General features: G+C 45.1%; 1 protein-coding gene across 16 annotated transcripts in view; it reads right to left on the bottom strand.

The window, feature by feature from the left end:
- ZBTB20 (zinc finger and BTB domain containing 20) overlaps positions 1 to 17,215 on the bottom strand; it is a 1,517,062-nt gene that overhangs the window by 74,667 nt on the left and 1,425,180 nt on the right. The gene's annotated exons all lie outside the window — the stretch shown is intronic.

Below are 17,215 nucleotides of genomic sequence, written 5' to 3' on the forward strand. Positions count from 1 at the left end.
GGCAAGAGAAGTCAGGTTAAAATTGAAGTGAACAGGAGATAGCAAATGTTGCTTACCTGTAACAGGTGTTCTCATAGGACAGCAGGATGTTAGTCCTCACATATGGGTGACATCACAGGATGGAGCCCAATCACTGAACACTTCTGTCAAAGTTTCCAGAACTTTGACTGGCCTCTACTGGGCATGCCCAGCATGGCACTAACCCTGCAGCCAGCAGGGGTCCCCCTTCAGTCTTGTTAAAAAGCTACAGGTAGTGCCGAAAATAAAATAAGAAAACGTTACGAACCCAACACCGTGGGGCGGCGAGCGGGTTTCGTGAGGACTAACATACTGCTGTCCTGTGAGGACACCTGTTACAGCTAAGCAACATTTGCTTTCTCACAGGTCAAGCAGGATGGTAGTCTTCACATATGGGTGAGTACCGAGCTGCGGATGTCCGAGCATGCATCAAATGTACGCAGGTGTGCAAGGCACTAGGCCTGGGATGAAATTTGGCCAAGGGCATCCTGAACCCCACCGGGCAGGCGGAAGGGTGTTGGTACGTCACGTTGTAAATAGGTTGCGCAAGACAGACTGGCTGAAGATGGAATCTTGTCTTCTGGCTTTGTCTAAGCAATAATGGGCTGTAAAAGTATGGAAAGAACTCCAGGTGGCAGCCCTGCAAATGTCAGGAAGCGGCACCGATTGAAGGTGTGCTACTGAAGTCGCCATGGCCTTCACAGAGTGTGCTTTGACACGGTCTTGAAAAGGAATGCCTGCTTGCTGATAGCAAAGAGATATGCAGTCCGCCCATCAGGAGGAGAGAGTCTGCTTACCCACAGGCTGCCCTAATTTGATGGAAAGGAAAGAGACAAACAATTGAGTGCTTTTCCTGTGGGCAGCTGTATGGTCTAGGTAGAACGCTAGAGCCCGTTTGCAGTCAAGGGTATGCAGAACCTGTTCTCCTGAATTGGAATGGGGCCTAGGAAAAAAGGTAGGTAGTATAATGGATTGATTGAGATGAAACTCCGAAACTACCTTAGGCAAGAATTTAGGGTGAGTGCGGAGTACTGCCCGGTCATGCAGAAGTTTAGTGTAAGGCGGATAGGTAACTAGAGCCTGCAATTCACTAACTCTTCGAGCGGAAGTGATTGCCAGAAGGAAAATCACTTTCCATGTGAGATATCGAAGGTCACATGATTGAAGAGGCTCGAATGGTGGTTTCATGAGCCGACCCAAAACTAGGTTGAAGTCCCAAGAAGGGGCCGGAGGATGCAAAGGAGGCTTGAGGTGAAGCAAGCCCTTCAAGAAGCGTGTTACAAGGGGTTGTACTGATATGGGAACATCCCCGACACCTTTATGGAAGGCAGCTACCACACTGACATGCATCCTGATGGAGGAAGTTTTAAGACCTGACTCTGACAAGTGCCAGAGATAGTCCAGAAACATTGTGATTGGACAGGTAAAGGGGTCAAGGGACTGAGAAGAGCACCATGACGTAAAGCTGGACCATTTGTAAGAATAAGATTTTCTCGTGGAAGGCTTCCGTGAAGCAATCAGGACACGGGAAACTGGTTCAGAAAGTTTAAGTGGCTGAAGGATTAACCTTTCAACATCCATGCTGTCAGGGACAAGGCTTGAAGGTTGTGGTGGCATAAGCACCCGTCGTTTTGAGTGATTAGAAGCGGGTCCTTTCCCAAGGGAATGTGCCTGCGAATGGAGAGATCCTGAAGTATTGGAAACCACACTTGGTGCGGCCAGTGAGGTGCTATCAGGATCATGGTTCCCTTGTCCCGATGTAACTTCACGAGAGTCTTCGAGAGAAGTGGAAGTGGAGGGAGTGCATATAGGAGACCGGTTGCCCATGATAGGGAGAATGTGTCTCTTGACTGATGGTGTTGGCTGCGAGTGAGAGAGTACTGCAATCCCTCCTCTTTGCTAAGTTAGATTACTGCAACACCCTCCTAATAGGCCCTGCCTGCTACCACCACCAAGCCCCTCCAGCTCCTTCAAAATGCAGCCGCAAGATCACTAACAAACTGCAAAAATACAGATCACATCACACCCATACTCAAACAACTCCACTGGCTATCCATCCCATTCAGGTCTCAAATAAGACCCTCATGCTCATCCACAGAGCAATCCATAATGACAAAGCCACTTGGTTACAAAAACCACTAAACCCTAGCAACCCTACAAGAAACTTTCGTTCAACCAACACAGGCTTACTTACAACTCCCTCCATCAAGGAAGTTCATCGAGTCTCCACAAGAATACGTGCTGCATCAATAGCAGGACCCCACATCTGGAACACCCTCCCAGCTCCACTCAGAACGGACCCCTCTACACCATCCTTCAGAAAGAATCTCAAAACATGGCTCTTTCTGAAAGCATTCTCCTCAGAAAAGTAATCTCAGTTCTCCCTATCCCTCCCCTCCCCTATCCCCTCCTCCTTTTCTACTCCCCTATAGCCCGACGAATTCCCTCATGGCCCGGAACATAGTAAGTTAAGTTCAGTAGATATTCTCTGCTAGAAAAGTTATTATGTGAATCAATTTTTTTTGTTCATATAGTTTCTTACAGTGACTCTGTTACACTGTTACAATGTATCTTGTCTTCCCACATCCAGTTTTATGTAAACCGTTGCGATATTTTAAATCGAATATCGGTATAGAAAAATAAATAAATACTTTGCAATTTTGAGGTGACGCAGAGAGGTCTATTTGAGGATAACCCCGTTGTTGGAAGATCGAGTTTGCTACTGAGGGGTTGAGAGACCACTCATGCGGTTGAAAAGTGCGACTCAGCTTGTCTGCCAACACATTGTCCACTCCCGGCAAGTAGGTGGCCCTGAGGTACATCGAGTGGGAGAGGGCCTCCGCCCAGATCTGTGCAGCTTCCTGACACAGAAGGTAGGAGCCCGTCCCTCCCTGACTGTTGATGTACCACATGGCCACCTGGTTGTCCGTCTGGATCAGGATGACTTGATAGGAGAGGCAATCCTGAAATACCCTGAGAGCATATCTGATTACTCGAAGCTCCAGGAAATTTATTTGGTGTTTGGCTTCCTCTGGAGACCAAGATCCTTGTGTCTGCAGATCGGCAACGTGGGCTCCCCAGCCGAGGTTGGAAGCATCAATGTGAGAGTTATTTGAGGGTCTGGAGCCTGGAAGGGTAAGCCTTGAAGGAGATTGACCTGATTTCTCCACCAGGCGAGAGACTGACTGAGTGAGTCAGTTACGTGGACAATGGTCGACAGGGGCTGAATGGATTGAGCCCATTGTGACCTTAGAGTCCACTGTATGACTCTCATGGCCAAGCGGGCCATTGGGATGACCTGAACTGAGGACGCCATGTATTCCAGGAGGATGAGAAAAAAGGTAAGATGTAGGGACGACAGAGCAGCTTGCTGAGTGGGAGCCCTGATTAACCAATCATCTAGATAGGGCTAGACACGAACACCTTGAGTCCTGAGGAAGGCTGCAACTACGACGAGGCATTTTGTGAAGACTCATGGTGCAGACGCGAGGCCGAATGGAAGCACTCGGTACTGATAGTGCTTGGGGCCTACTAGAAACCTCAGGTATGTGCGATGGGATGGAATTATCGCTATATGAGCGTATGCGTCCTGAAGGTCTAGAGAGCAGAGCCAGTTTCCTCTTTGTAGAAGAGGAAGAAGAGAGCCCAAGGTTACCATTTTGAACTTTTCTCGCTGGAAGTACTTGTTGAGAGCACATAGGTCCAGAATTGGACGAACACCCCCCGATTTTTTGGGGATTAGAAAGTACCAGGAATAGAATCCTAGGCCGTGCTGAGAGTAGGGCACTGGTTCTATTGCCTTGAACTGGAGGAGGAGGGAGACCTCCTGTTCCAGAGGGATGGAGGGATCGGATGTTCTCCACATCGGTAGAGGTGGGGAGTCTGGTGGAATGGAGAGAAAGTTCAGATGATAACCCTGAGCAATTATCGCCAGGACCCACTGGTCGAAGGTGATCGAGTGCCACCTGTTGTTGAAATGGCACAATCGACCTCCCACTGGTATGTGGGGTAATGGAAGCCGGCTGCTGCTGTCTATGCAGGAGTCAAAACTGGAAGCAGGGCTCGGCTGAGGAGCTGCTTGCGGTTTTTGTTTTCGTATCTGACGAGACTGAGCTTTCTGAAACGGTCTCGTAGAACGGGTTCTAGTTGGTGGCGGGTATGATTTCTTCGGGTGGAAGAATGACTTCTTAGAGTCCTTCCGGAAGGGCTGTTTTGAAGAGTACTCAGAAGGCATCAGAGAGAGCTGTCTCAGGGTCTCATGATGGTCCTTGAGTTCCGCCACTGTTCGTTGAATCTGCTCGCCAAACAGATTATCTCCTACACAAGGCAGGTCGGATAATCTGTCTTGTACTTCAGGGCGAAGGTCAAAAGACTTGAGCCAGGCCCATCATCTTGCCGAGATACCCTGGTAGCAGTGTCAAAGATATCGTAAGATGATCTGATCTCATGCTTGCCTGCCTCAAAACCCTTATTTACTAGGGTTTGGAGTTGATCTTGAAATTGTTGAGGCAGGGAGTCCGTCAAGTCTTGTATCTGCTTAAATAAGACCCTATTATATTGGGTCATATAGCGCTGATAAGAGGCAATTCTGGAGATGAGCATTGATCCCTGGAAGACACGGCAACAAATGGCATCTAGAAATTTCTGTTCCTTGCCTGGGGGAAAGGAAGTGTGAGGTTTTGATCTCCTTGCTCTTTTCTGGGCAGATTCTACCACAGATTGGTGATCCAATTGAGGTTTGTGAAATCCTGGAGCTGACTGAACAAGATAGGTGGTATCAGCTTTCCGGTGGACTGGAGCAACAGAGCCAGGATGTTCCCAGTTCTTTTTGAGGAGATCCAGAAGAACCTGATGGATAGGGATGGAGGTTATTTCCTTGGGAGCATCCAGGAATGGTAGCAACTCCATCATTTGATGCCTATCGTCCTGTTCCGTCTGTAATTGGAAGGGAACCAATTCAGACATCTCCTTCACAAAATTTATAAAGGAAAGGTCCTCCGGAGTAGAACGCTTTCTACTTTCAATAGGTGAAGGTGGTGAAGGCACGTCATCGGTGTCTGGTGAAGAATCATCAGTCCAAGTATCATAGGGATCAGCACCTGCTCCTCTAGGGGCTAGAGGAGGACGGGGCGGTGGGATCCCTGAAGGTCCTGGTCTAGGCTCCGAAGGACTCAAAGGAATAACTGGAGGCACCAATGTAGGCATCGAAGGCACCGGCGCAGGCATCGAGGGCATCGATGGATGGCTCGGTGGGGCTGACGGACGTATCGGCACCGATGGGTGCATCGGTGGCATCGACGGACGTGTCGGCATCGATGGCTGAGGCATCGGCAGAACTCCCGATGGAGGGATGCAGAACGGTGTTTCTCCTCCTGATGACAAAGCAAACGGGGAGGGAACCGGAGCCATTGGTGACCCGGGGTCCATCGGTGGAAAAGCGGCTATGAGCACTTCCATCCTGGAAAGCAGCGGTGCCAAAGCTGTTGGAATCGGGTCGGTGGTCGGTTCCGCAATCGGTACCGGTGTCGGAGGAACCTGGAATAGATGCATCACCTTGTCGATGGCCTCCTGAACCATCCGGTCCAGTTCTTTTCGGAGACATGGAGCAAGCAGCCCCGGCTCCGGAACAGAAGAAGGAGGCAGAGGCATAGCCGAAGGGACCACCGTTAAAGGCGGCGTCGCGGCTCCCGATACCCTGTCAGGTGAGGGTTGCCTCGGTGACCCGGTCGCCAAAAAGGTCGGTGCCTTTTCTGGACGGGGTTTCTTCGTTGGCGGCTCGGACGATGGCGAGGTCGATGATTTCGCTCCCTCGATGATCCGAGACATTCGATGCCGGTGGCAATGTTTATCTCTACTATCCCCACGATCCTGAGGGGGAGTAGAGGGTATTAAAGGCCGAGAAGATGTGTATGCCGGATGGTCACCGGCCGGAGGTTGATACTGGCTCGAAGATGATGGTGCCAGTTCTGACAACGTCGATGCAATTGATGGCGTCGGGGTTTGAGCACGGAAGAGAAGTTCCATCTTCTCCATTCTAGCCTTGCGACCTTTTGATGTCATTAGGGCACATTTGGTGCAGGTTAGGACATCATGCTCACATCTGAGACACATTACACAGACTTTGTGAGGGTCTGTGATGGATATGGTGCGATTACAGTCCGGGCACCGGCGGAACCCCGATGCCATGGCCATGAAAAAATTGAGCCGCGGTACGGGTAGGCCGCAAGGGCCAAACTCGACAGAAACCAACGGAAAACGGGTAAAAACTTACTGGAGTACTGCGGCTTGAGAAAGTTGAAGGAGGGACCCCTGTGGGGTAAATTAAATTTTAGTAATTCCGTGAGGAAAATTCCTGTCATGAATCTCTACAGAGCTCCTTAACCGCGTGGCTACTGCTGCGTGGAAAAAAGAAGACTGAAGGGGGACCCCTGCTGGCTGCAAAGTTAGTGCCATGCTGAGCATGCCCAGTAGGGGCCAGTCAAAGTTCTAGAAACTTTGACAGAAGTGTTCCGTGATTGGGCTCCATCCTGTGATATCACCCATATGTGAGGACTACCATCCTGCTTGTCCTGTGAGAAAATATGGGGTCTTGAGGCACACCACAGTGGAAGGAACTGGATAGGGAAACTACAGAGTTCCAATTAACACAATACGTGTGATGTTCTAGAAAAGACAAATCATTCAAGGGTTTGATTTTGAATACCAATTTCAAACAATCAATTAAGCAATAGTTGGTAGTCAACTGTATCAAATGCAGCACTCATGCCCATAAGGCAGTGCTGCCTCTGTCTAGATATAAGTGAATTTTATTCATCAGACCTGTAAGAGCCATTTTGTTACTGTGCCCCTTTCTATATCCAGACAGTTTTGGGTGCAGAGCCATGGTTTTATCTAAAAAACACCAGGAAAGCTGAAGTTCAACTACTGTCTCAATAATCTTGTTAAGGGCTAGCAAATTAGAAATAGGGCAGTTGTTCTCTGGAAGATCTGGATCAAGATGTGCTTTTTAAAGAATGGGTGGAACAATAGCCAATTTGCGTGAGGGAGGTGGTATACCTGTTTCCAGATTGGTGTTAATGATGTCAGCCAGTGTGGACATCAAGCCTAGTTAAGGTTTTCAACAGTTGATTTACAGTCAGCAGAGAAAAAACAAACAATAAAGCAGTAAAGACAGATTCTGTAAAACAATCAACCAGTTACCACCTCATTGCTGGATATCAAATGCTGATGTCCTATAACCTGTATACAGAAAGGCATAATAAGTTGGCAGGGCTCATCCACTGGAAACTGTGCAAACACTATAACATCAAAGTACCAGAAAAGCACTGGAATCATGACCCTGAGAGAACTGTAGAAACTGAAGAAGTTGTGATTCCCTGGAACATTCCTATTCCAACTAATAAAAAGCTCAGTGCAAGAAACAGAAATTAACATATTGTACATTATGAACTCCAGAAGAAGCTCTGTTTGGCACAATATAAGTATAAGAGTATTCGCAGAATCAACATACCCTGGTTTATGAGTGAGGTTCATTCCTGTCTGGGTACGCGTAAACTTTGCCCAGTTGGAGACACTGCCCGTAAAACCACTGTGCCTTCCATACCACAGAGTACAACAAATTTTGAATTTGAATTGAAAGTGCTAACCTAGCAGTTCCCAACCTGTGATCCGCAGATCCCTAGGGAGCCGCCAGACCTTAACAGGGGATCTGCAAATTGCCTGCACCAAGAAGAGGCCCGACAGCCTTCTTTAGACCATCCCATGGTGGCTGCAAAAGAGAAGGGCCAAAAGGCCGCTGGAGCACTCTGCCTCGCCAGTGACCGAAGAATGAAGGAGGCCTTGGGGCCGCTGGCGCACCCCATCTTGCTTGCGGGCTGCCAGCATACCACATCTCGCTGGCGGCTGAAGAATGAAGGAGCCACTGGCGCACCCCATCCCGCCGGTGGCTGAAGACTTCAGGAGGCTGAGAGGCCATCAGCTAACACTATTCCACTAGCAGCCTCAGTGAGCCGTGGGGCTCCTCTGCACACCCCCCCCCCGCGCAGACTCTAGGTAAAAGAAAGGGAGTGGCCCGGGTGAGAAAGAGGGTGTGAGTATATGTAAATGAGAGGAAACTTGTATGTATGTATGTATATATGTGTATGTGTGTCTGCACATGTGTGTATGAGAGAGAGGGAGCAGGTTTGTGTGAGCAAGAGAGCTTGTGTGTTTAAGAGAGAAGCAGCGTATGTGTATGAAAGAGGGAGAATATGTATGAAAGAAGGAGCATGTGTATGTGTGAGAGAAAGCAAGTATGTATGAAAGAGGGAATGTCTCTGAAATCATGTGATGTTTTATGAAGAACAGTGATGTGATGTTTCTGTTTTTCCATTGTTGTAATGCATACAGAGTTTCCCTTCTTATGGTTTCCAGTTCAGTTTATATCTGCACGTTTGTGTTGATGTTACTGAGGTGACAAGTGAATTTGATTATTATTTTTCTATGTTGAATGGTGAGGAGAAGTGTCCTTGTTCTGCCCTGCACCCTTAGTTTGGGGAGTTTCTGGAATGCACGATATTGTAGAACTTGAGGTGCAGGTTTTATGATGGGATACTGTCCCACCCCCATAGAGAAGAATTTTTTGATTGATGCTCTTGAATAATTTTAGTAGTAGTTTTACTAGCTGGTTGAAACTGGCCAGGACTTTTTTTTTGTTACTTAGAAGGTTCTTCTGTCTAGAGATGCCACTGACATGCATGCCCAGTATCTGGTGATAATTTATTTATTTATTCTTTTTCTATACTGACGTTCATGTCCTGTCATATCACATCGGTTTACATCAAACACAGGAGAAATACATTGAACAGGGAGTAAAAACTTGGTCGGTAACAGAGTAATAACATTTTGCAAAACCATTTAGAGAATAAAACTTTGTAACTTATAACTTATATTTTCAGTGTCTTAAGTATCCAGGGCTGAGTAATCACGGGGGGGGGGGGGGGGGCAGGGTGAGGAGACCTTGTGGTGGGAAGGGTGAGGGCGGGGAATCCTGGACGGGGAGGGTAGCACGAGGGTTGACGGGAAGGGGGTAAGGGGAATTGACGGGGGGGGGGGGGGGGGTGCGGGAAGATAGGATGAAGGTGCAAAATGTTTGTAGCAGTGCCTCTTGTTTTATGAGCAGGGGTTTATCCTGTCTATGCATATTAGGAATTTGGTAACAGGGAGGTGTGGAGAGAGTCATTGGACCCCATCAAGATCAAACCAATAGGGTCATTTCCCTGTCACAGGTGATTTTCATGAAAAAAAAAAAAAAGAAAAGATAATTAAAAAAAATACCATGTTGGGGAGGAGGGGTGTTTTGGGAGGGGAATATGTTCACCAGATCTCTCTCCACATCTTCCTTTTAGTGATAGGGACTGTCTCAAACATTCCTCCTTCTCCCTTCCCCACCAATCTGTCATTGCTCCATAATCCATCCCAACCAGACCCCCTCTCTTCCTCCAGTAGTCCATCCCCACCAGTCTCTCTATCTCCACCAGTCCCCCACTTGTCTCTCTCTATCTCCCTCCATCTGTCCATTCCTGTCAGTTGCTCTCTCTCCGCTAGTCCACCCTAGGGTTGCCAACTGGCTCCAGATTTTCAGGAAAGATTGATCCAGTCCTGTTTCACCCCATTGTATGCTGGAATTTATTCTGATTTCTCTTTTGCATTCTCTAAGAAAAGCAAGATTATAAGTATCTGCATGCAGGTGAGTAAAACCTGGACTGGATCAACCTGTCTTGAAAATCTGGAGCCAGTTGGTCACCAGAGTGTTACGCCTGCCAGAGGCAGGCGTAACTTTTACAACAACGGTAAGGGGGGGGCAGAAGGAAAGTTCCCTCCGAGGCCGCTCCGATTTCGGAGCGGCCTCGGAGGGAACGGGCAGCGTGCGCAGGGCTCGGCACGCGCAAGTTGCACAAATGTGCACCCCCTTGCGCACGCCCAAGTTGCACAAATGTGCACCCCCTTGCGCAGCTAGGCGCGTATCTTATAAAATCCAGCGTACTTTTGTTTGCGCCTGGTGTGCAAACAAAAGTACGCGCGCGTGCTGTTTTTTAAAATGTACCCTTATATGTCCCCTCCACCAGTCCATCCCCAATTTTTTTCTCTCTCTCCATCAGTCTATTTCCACCAGTTTGTGTCTCTCTCTCTACCATTACCTTTCTACCAGTCTGTCTGTTTCTCTCTCCACCAGTCCATTTCCACCAGACTCTCTCTTTCCTACCATCAGTCCATCCTCACCAGTCTCTCACTCTCCTTCCACCAGTCCCTTTCTTGTCAGTTTGTCTGAATGTCTGTCTCTCTCTCTCCAGCAGTCCATCTTGGTCAGTCTCTCTCTCTCCACCAATTCATCTCTGCCAGTCTGTCATAAAACAAAAAACAATGTCTCTTGGTGTCTCTTTTTTAAAAATGTGTTCCAGCTCCAAGGCCTGTGGGTAAACCTTTGCATTGTCTTCTCTTTTATAGCTACTACATCTGTAGACACCAATGTTTGCTGTTAGCCGAGCCTTTCAGTCATGTGTACTCTAAAACGTTAACACTTGGCTTTATTCCCTGTGAACCCATGAAAGCCTAATTTGCATAAAATGTTCCCTTATTTATATGCGAGTATATGTTAATGTCCTCTAACCCTAGTTTAATGTTTTTGTGCAGCTGCCCCTATTCTCTTCTTTAGAAATATTTTTTTCCCATTTTAATTTATAAATCAAACCTGTTCTGTTATTAATATATATGTACTTTGCATCTCTCTTTTTTTTTTTTTTGCTCAGTGTTCATCTGGCTGCCACTTGCTGTTTACAAAGGAACATATGATAGGAACTGGTGCAAAGGTTTGGCAGCTCTGTAGGACAGAACATACCTCATCCTGGTGATGTGCCCCAAACAGGTAAAGAAAGTTTGTAATTCCTGGAAAGAGTCCAGTACTTACAGTGTTTCAAACACTGGTTCATGCATTGCAGCTTTCACTTGCGAGTTCTTCACAGCAAAAGATGTGGCAAGGACCTTTGGTCCATCATGCCCACATGGAGATAAGTTACACCACCAAATAAAAATCTAGTGTGGCGTTGTATTAAATGGTTTTCCTTTTTTTTTTTTTTTTTTACATATATATTAGATTAGGTGTTTTGAAAATCCTCTTGCTCGAGGTGAGTGAAATTTCTCACTGGGTGAGGCAGCGGCTTCTTTGGGGCAAGAGAAACTCTAGCAGGAAGAAGGGGAGTCTTCATTCCTGATCCAGGGATACTGCAAGGACAACAGGTGAACCTTCAGCCTTGTGCTCCCCTCCCAATTCACTTTCAGGCATAGTCCACAGTCCACAGCCCCCACCCCTGATATTCTGATAATTAAACTCAATAATCATGATGACCCCCCACCACCCCTCCCAGAACAATTCTGTAAAAACACATAAGCGGACACCAGGGGAGCAATTTTCAAATAGCCATTTAAGGGGTAAACACAGATTAACCCCGATAAAAGTTTCTGGTTTTCTTTTCAAAATTGTCCACTCTACAAGTTTGCATGTTGTTCCATGACAGACTTACTTAAAGGGGCATAGAGAAGAAGCGTTTCACTAGGTGGGGTTAGGTCAGGGAGGCAATTACGCAGTTTTGTATTTTCAAAACTACATGGGAAAATGTACCCACAAAAAAAGCAGGAGCAAATCTCTGCAGGTACTTTTTGTCAGGCCAATTAAAAAAACCCACCTTTTTCAGGCTGCTTTTAAATCTTAAGCCTGTTGGTTCACTTTCAGCCTCATTCATTTTAATAATTGTCTGTTGACCTGTATGTTTAAAGACAAATCGATTGTATGCTCTGCTGAGCAGGGACTGACTCAAGTGTTGTTTGTACAGCACTATGTACATTGAGTAGCGCTATAGAAATGTTTAGTAGTAGTAGTAGTAGTAGTAGTAGTAATAAAGGGGGAAAGTATGCTCCACTTTTCCTTTGAGAAGTGTGGAAAACACCCAAGGACTTTGTGCCAAAACAAACAGCTTTGAAAACTGCCTCCCCTATACTTTTAAATATGTTATTTTTTTTATTTTAGATTTTTTTCTATACCGGCATTCGTGAGAATATCACATCATGCCGGTTTACAATAAACAGTGGGGTGATAACCGGAACAGTGAACGAGATAATATGTACTAAACATACAATAGTTGCAGTTACAATAAAACAATAAAACAAATATTAAACTTTTTTCATATATAGATACATAATACAAATATGTTTCATAAGCCATGTCACAGTGTCTCATGAATCTATCATTTGTTATTTCTAGGGTTAGACTTCAAACCCCTTCTTCCCAAAGAAAGAAATGGTTGACTGGCCTGGAAAGTTGGGCTGAACTACCTTTTCCACACTGCCCAAAATAAAAAAAAAAATAAAAATTTGTGTCGCCTCAGTAACAGTGACGCAAACTCCCTCATTTATCCCTTCCTTCTCTTGCCCCCGGTACACTGCCTGGGAGGGGAAGGGCTGTACCCTGCTGCCTGAGATCAGAGCGCTGGCCAATAGTCATCAAGGCAAGCTCTGTTTGGTCATGCATAGGAAAATCCCTGGTGCCAACCTCAAAACAGTTGTGGCTCCATGCAATCGCCTAGTTTGCCTTAATGGAAGAGCTGGATTTTATGGCCTGTTACAGCATCGTAGGAAACCATGGGCCTCAGGCGTAAGCCCTTTGGGACACAGACATTGTAACTGCAAGAATGATTTATACAGTGATGAGTATAGTAGTAGTGCTATAAAGTTACTCGAAGAAGAAAAAGTACAGAGAAGTCCAATACAAATGATACGGGGATGGAAAGGCTAAACAGGGTAGGGCTTTTCAGCTTGGAGAAAAGAAAACAGAGGTGTTACGACAGAAGTTTATGAAAAGATGAGTGGTATGGAACAGTTAATAGGAAACTGTTATTTACCCTTTCAAATAGTACTAAGTCAAGAATACACTCCATGAATCTAACCAGAAACAGCTTTTAAACAAACTTTAAAAGCTACTTTTTTCAGTTACTGAACAACTAAGCGCTACATTTGTTGCCAGAGGATGTGATCAAGCTTAATAGTATAGCTGAGTTTAACAAAAGTTTGGATACGTTTCCTGAGGACTGATGCATTAACAGTTATTGGCAAGACAGAACTGGCCATCTCTACTTCTTACTTCTGGGAGTGAGCAATAGGGAATGGATTTTCCTATTAGGATCTGCTGGGTTCGTCCAAGTGACCCAGACTAGCTACTGTCATGACAGGATGCTGAGCAACATGGATTATTGGTCTGTCCTAGCATGTCACCTCTTCTGGTAGCTAGACTTCTGAGGAAAGATATCAACGCATGGCAGCAAGGCACAAATACTTGGTAAAAGAAAGCCTTACAGCTCTACACATTCAAAAACCCATGGCATGGATTCTGGCTCTGATGAGGTTACATAGAATTGTTTTTTCAAGTAAGAGGAACATTATCAAATGCCATTTGTTCCTTTTCTATCCTCAGCTTTGACCTTTCATTTGCCTTCTCTGTCCTCACAGATCTACTTAGATTTCAAATGTCTAACTTGTTGCAGCTTTCTGGCACTTCTCGCATCCATGACCCCTTACTGTGCTGAAATACAGCCCTGTACCCTTATCCTTCTCAGTCCTGATTACCACAATGTCCCGCTCTGTAGCTGCCTCCCAGCCAAGGCAATACATACAAAATACTCCTGTATGACTGAAAATCAAAATTAAACAAGGAAGGAAATAAAAAATCATCATCATCTATGGATTTTCTAGCACTTTTTAACTTTATTGAAAATTACCCCATCTTTATCAGCTCATGACAATATTCAGTAGGTGTAATAACTGGCTCCCAAAGTCTCTACCCCATTGGTGAATTTTTACGTAAGTTATTGTGCCTCTGGATGAACAGACATGTGAATTAAACCAGCCTCTAAGTGCTTTTTTACATGATTTGAGAAGTGATAAAATAGGGATCATGCTAGTTTTCAGGCTCCACTATAGATCCAGGATTCTTTATAGGCTTGTCCACATAAGCAAAAAGAAAGAATAAAACTATGCATAGTTCCTTTGTAGTTCAGATTGGTGTTTGATCTGCAGTGAGCCAGAAAAAAGTATTTCTGTAGAGAAGTTCTGATAACTTTTGTACATAAAGAGAGGAAAACTAGTGTGCTTTATATCACCATAACCCCAAAATTCATTGAAGCAGTAAAAACCGATGTGCCAGTCAGTTACACACTGCCTAATCCTTACCTGACTGCTGAAGAGCCAGTGAATTGCTCTCTTATTCTCTTATCAATATGCTTAATTAAGTAAATAAAGTGTAGTTTTTCATGTTGGTCAATTAAGAGTGTAATTTTCAAAGACAGGAAAGTCTTTTTAACCACAGATTTTCCACAAATTTTCGAAACTAAAATAAGAATGTATATTTACTTTGAAAATTCTTGCAGAGTACGCAAATGCCCCTGCACAGAGTTACACCTGCTTATGGTATGGCATTACTTGTGCCTGCAGATTATTTATGCACATACTTTTAAAATAAAAGTGTTTGTGTAAATTTGAACTCTGTCCCAACTCTGGGACCTGGAATGCCTTTTTGTGTGCAAAAATGTACTCAAGAAATTGAGTTTCATGCATTCTTTTTTGCATACAAAATTTCCAATGAGTCATTTACGTGCATAAAACTTGGATTTATGCTTGTAAATGGCTTTGAAAATGTGGGCAATTTTCAAACAACCCATGTTGTTGCAAAGTTAATGTATGTACTTTATGCACAATTTCGAAGGAAACAGCCTACATGGATTCTCTTAGAAAATTAACAGCCACAAAATACAATACATTCAAAGGAGGTAATTAAAGAGTTCTGTACATAAAATGTAGCATATGTCGTGGCAATTTTCAAAAGTCCATTTACACGCATTTAACTTTTTGACAATTCAGCCCTATTGATAAAATTTTCAAAGGAGTTGTGTGTGTAAAGTAGCAATTTTTAAAAGTGCAAATCTTTTAAAAATTACCTCCAAAGAGTCCACATACTTTGCATCTGCTATTTGTACAGGCTATGGAGCAGGGCCAAAATTGCACGTATACGGTTGAAAATCATGACCAAATGCACTATTTTACTCCCCAACCTAAACACATCCATGGGAAAGCCTCATTTCAATACAGCTACAAGTACGTAAACTATGGCAACCACTGTGTATACTTAGATGCACTGAATGCGGGAAATGTTCTATTTGGTCATTTTACCTGGTTAAATACCTATTTACTTGGGTAAATGCCTTGGAGATTTGCCCTCTCATTTAGAGGCAGATTTTATAAATCTGCGCACACGCGTACTTTTGTTTGTGCACCAGGCGCGAACAAGAGTACGCGGGATTTCAATAGATACGCGCGTAGCTGCGCGTATCCATTAAAATCCGGGGTCGGCGCGCGCAAGGCTGCCCAAAATTGGCAGCCTGTGCGCGTCGAGCTGCGCAGCCTCTGCCTCCGTTCCCTCCGAGGCCGCTCTGAAATCGGAGCGGCCTCGGAGGGAACTTTCCTTCGCCCTCCCCCCACCTTCCCCTACCTAACCCACCCCCCCCCCTATCTAAACTCCCCCTTACCTCTATCCCGAAAGATATGCCTGCTGGAAGCAGGCGTAACTTTGCACGCGCCGGGCCTGCTGCCGCGCTCCATGTTCCGGTCCAGGGGCTGGTCCAGGGGCCGCTGTCACGCCCTCAGGCCGGAACCACGCCCCGGACACGCCCTCGAAACGCCGCGTCACTTCGGACACGCCCCCGAAACGCAGTGTCACTCCCGGTACCCCCCCCGACACGCCCCTCCATGCAAGCTCCGGGACTTACGAGCGTCCCGGGGCTTGCGTGCGCGCGCCGAGCCTATGCAAAATAGGCTCGGCGCGCGCAGGGGGGGTTTGGGGTAGGTTTTCGGGGGGTATGCGCGTACCCCTTTGAAAATCTACACCACAGTGTTTAGGGTGTCTAGCTCTGTTTTTATCAACAGTATGAAGAAGGAAGAAGAGTCTATTTCCTTAACAGCATCTCTCTTATTTTATAAAAATACTAGTTTATCAAGGTGGACTGGTTAATTTCTTTTATAAAAAGAAATAATTGAAAAAGCACATCATGGTTAAAGCCTTTAAAGCTTTCCTACCCCAGCCCCCTATGACAGGACTCTTCTGAGTAGATCCATTTCATAGGAATCAACACCGTTAAAAAGTGGAAAAAAAATTTCTAGCTTCCTTTTTTGTAAACATGAAGAAAGACTCATTAAATGATTGTATTTTGCAAAATCATGCTCTTTTTTGTGCAAAAAAATCGTTATGATTCTTTCCTTAGAGACAGACAACAAACTAACGCTGGTTATTTGACACCAACCAGCTGTTGTGATAGCTAGTCAACAGTTGTCAGCAATCCACACATGAATTAAATTTCCCACTTCCTATTTAACAGCTTTAAAGGTAAAATGTCTGTGCTACTGTATGAAATATATATCCTTTTCTTTTCTTTCTATGCCCAGTTTTCATACCCACTTAGGAAACAGTACTATTTATTTAAAGCAGCAACTACTTGGAAAATACTGCTTTTTTTCCCTTACACCAGAGGAGCAATTATTCAAAATAATTTCAAGAGATTATCAGATGTTCAGTTTCACATAGTAATTTTAGGTATGATGACAAGTTTATAAGGGGAGTGAAATGAGCAAGCAAATTAGGATGGGCAGCATCAGCCAGCCCAACAACAGAAATTTCCTCCTTTAGGTCAACAATTGAGATTTTGGCTTGGTGCTGAAAGCTTGCAGAGTCACCTTCTGAGATTCATGACTGGGGAAAATGGACAACAAGGATGCTATGCAATCTTCAAAATTAAACAGTGTTTTCTTCTCTCACACTGTTTTTCCGGATGGATTTGCCTGAATGCATGATCCAACTTTACCCCCTCTGCTATAGTTACTGATCAGAAATCAAGCTATTGCTTTAGACTGCTTACTACAACTGTTCAAATAAACAGGATATAAAGGGTGAAACTACCAAGTCCTCTAAAATGGTGTTATCCATAGATTTTATAAAACATTTGTGACATTGCAAGAGGGGTTGAATTCCCTTTCAAAATTAATTTTCTTGCTTGCCACCTTTCACCCAGAACATCAGACTATTCTTTTGTTTCTCACTTGGGATAGTAAACATTCTCCAGAA

The sequence above is a fragment of the Rhinatrema bivittatum genome, chromosome 15 (assembly GCF_901001135.1).
Source record: "Rhinatrema bivittatum chromosome 15, aRhiBiv1.1, whole genome shotgun sequence".
NCBI classification, from domain to species: Eukaryota; Metazoa; Chordata; class Amphibia; order Gymnophiona; family Rhinatrematidae; genus Rhinatrema; species Rhinatrema bivittatum.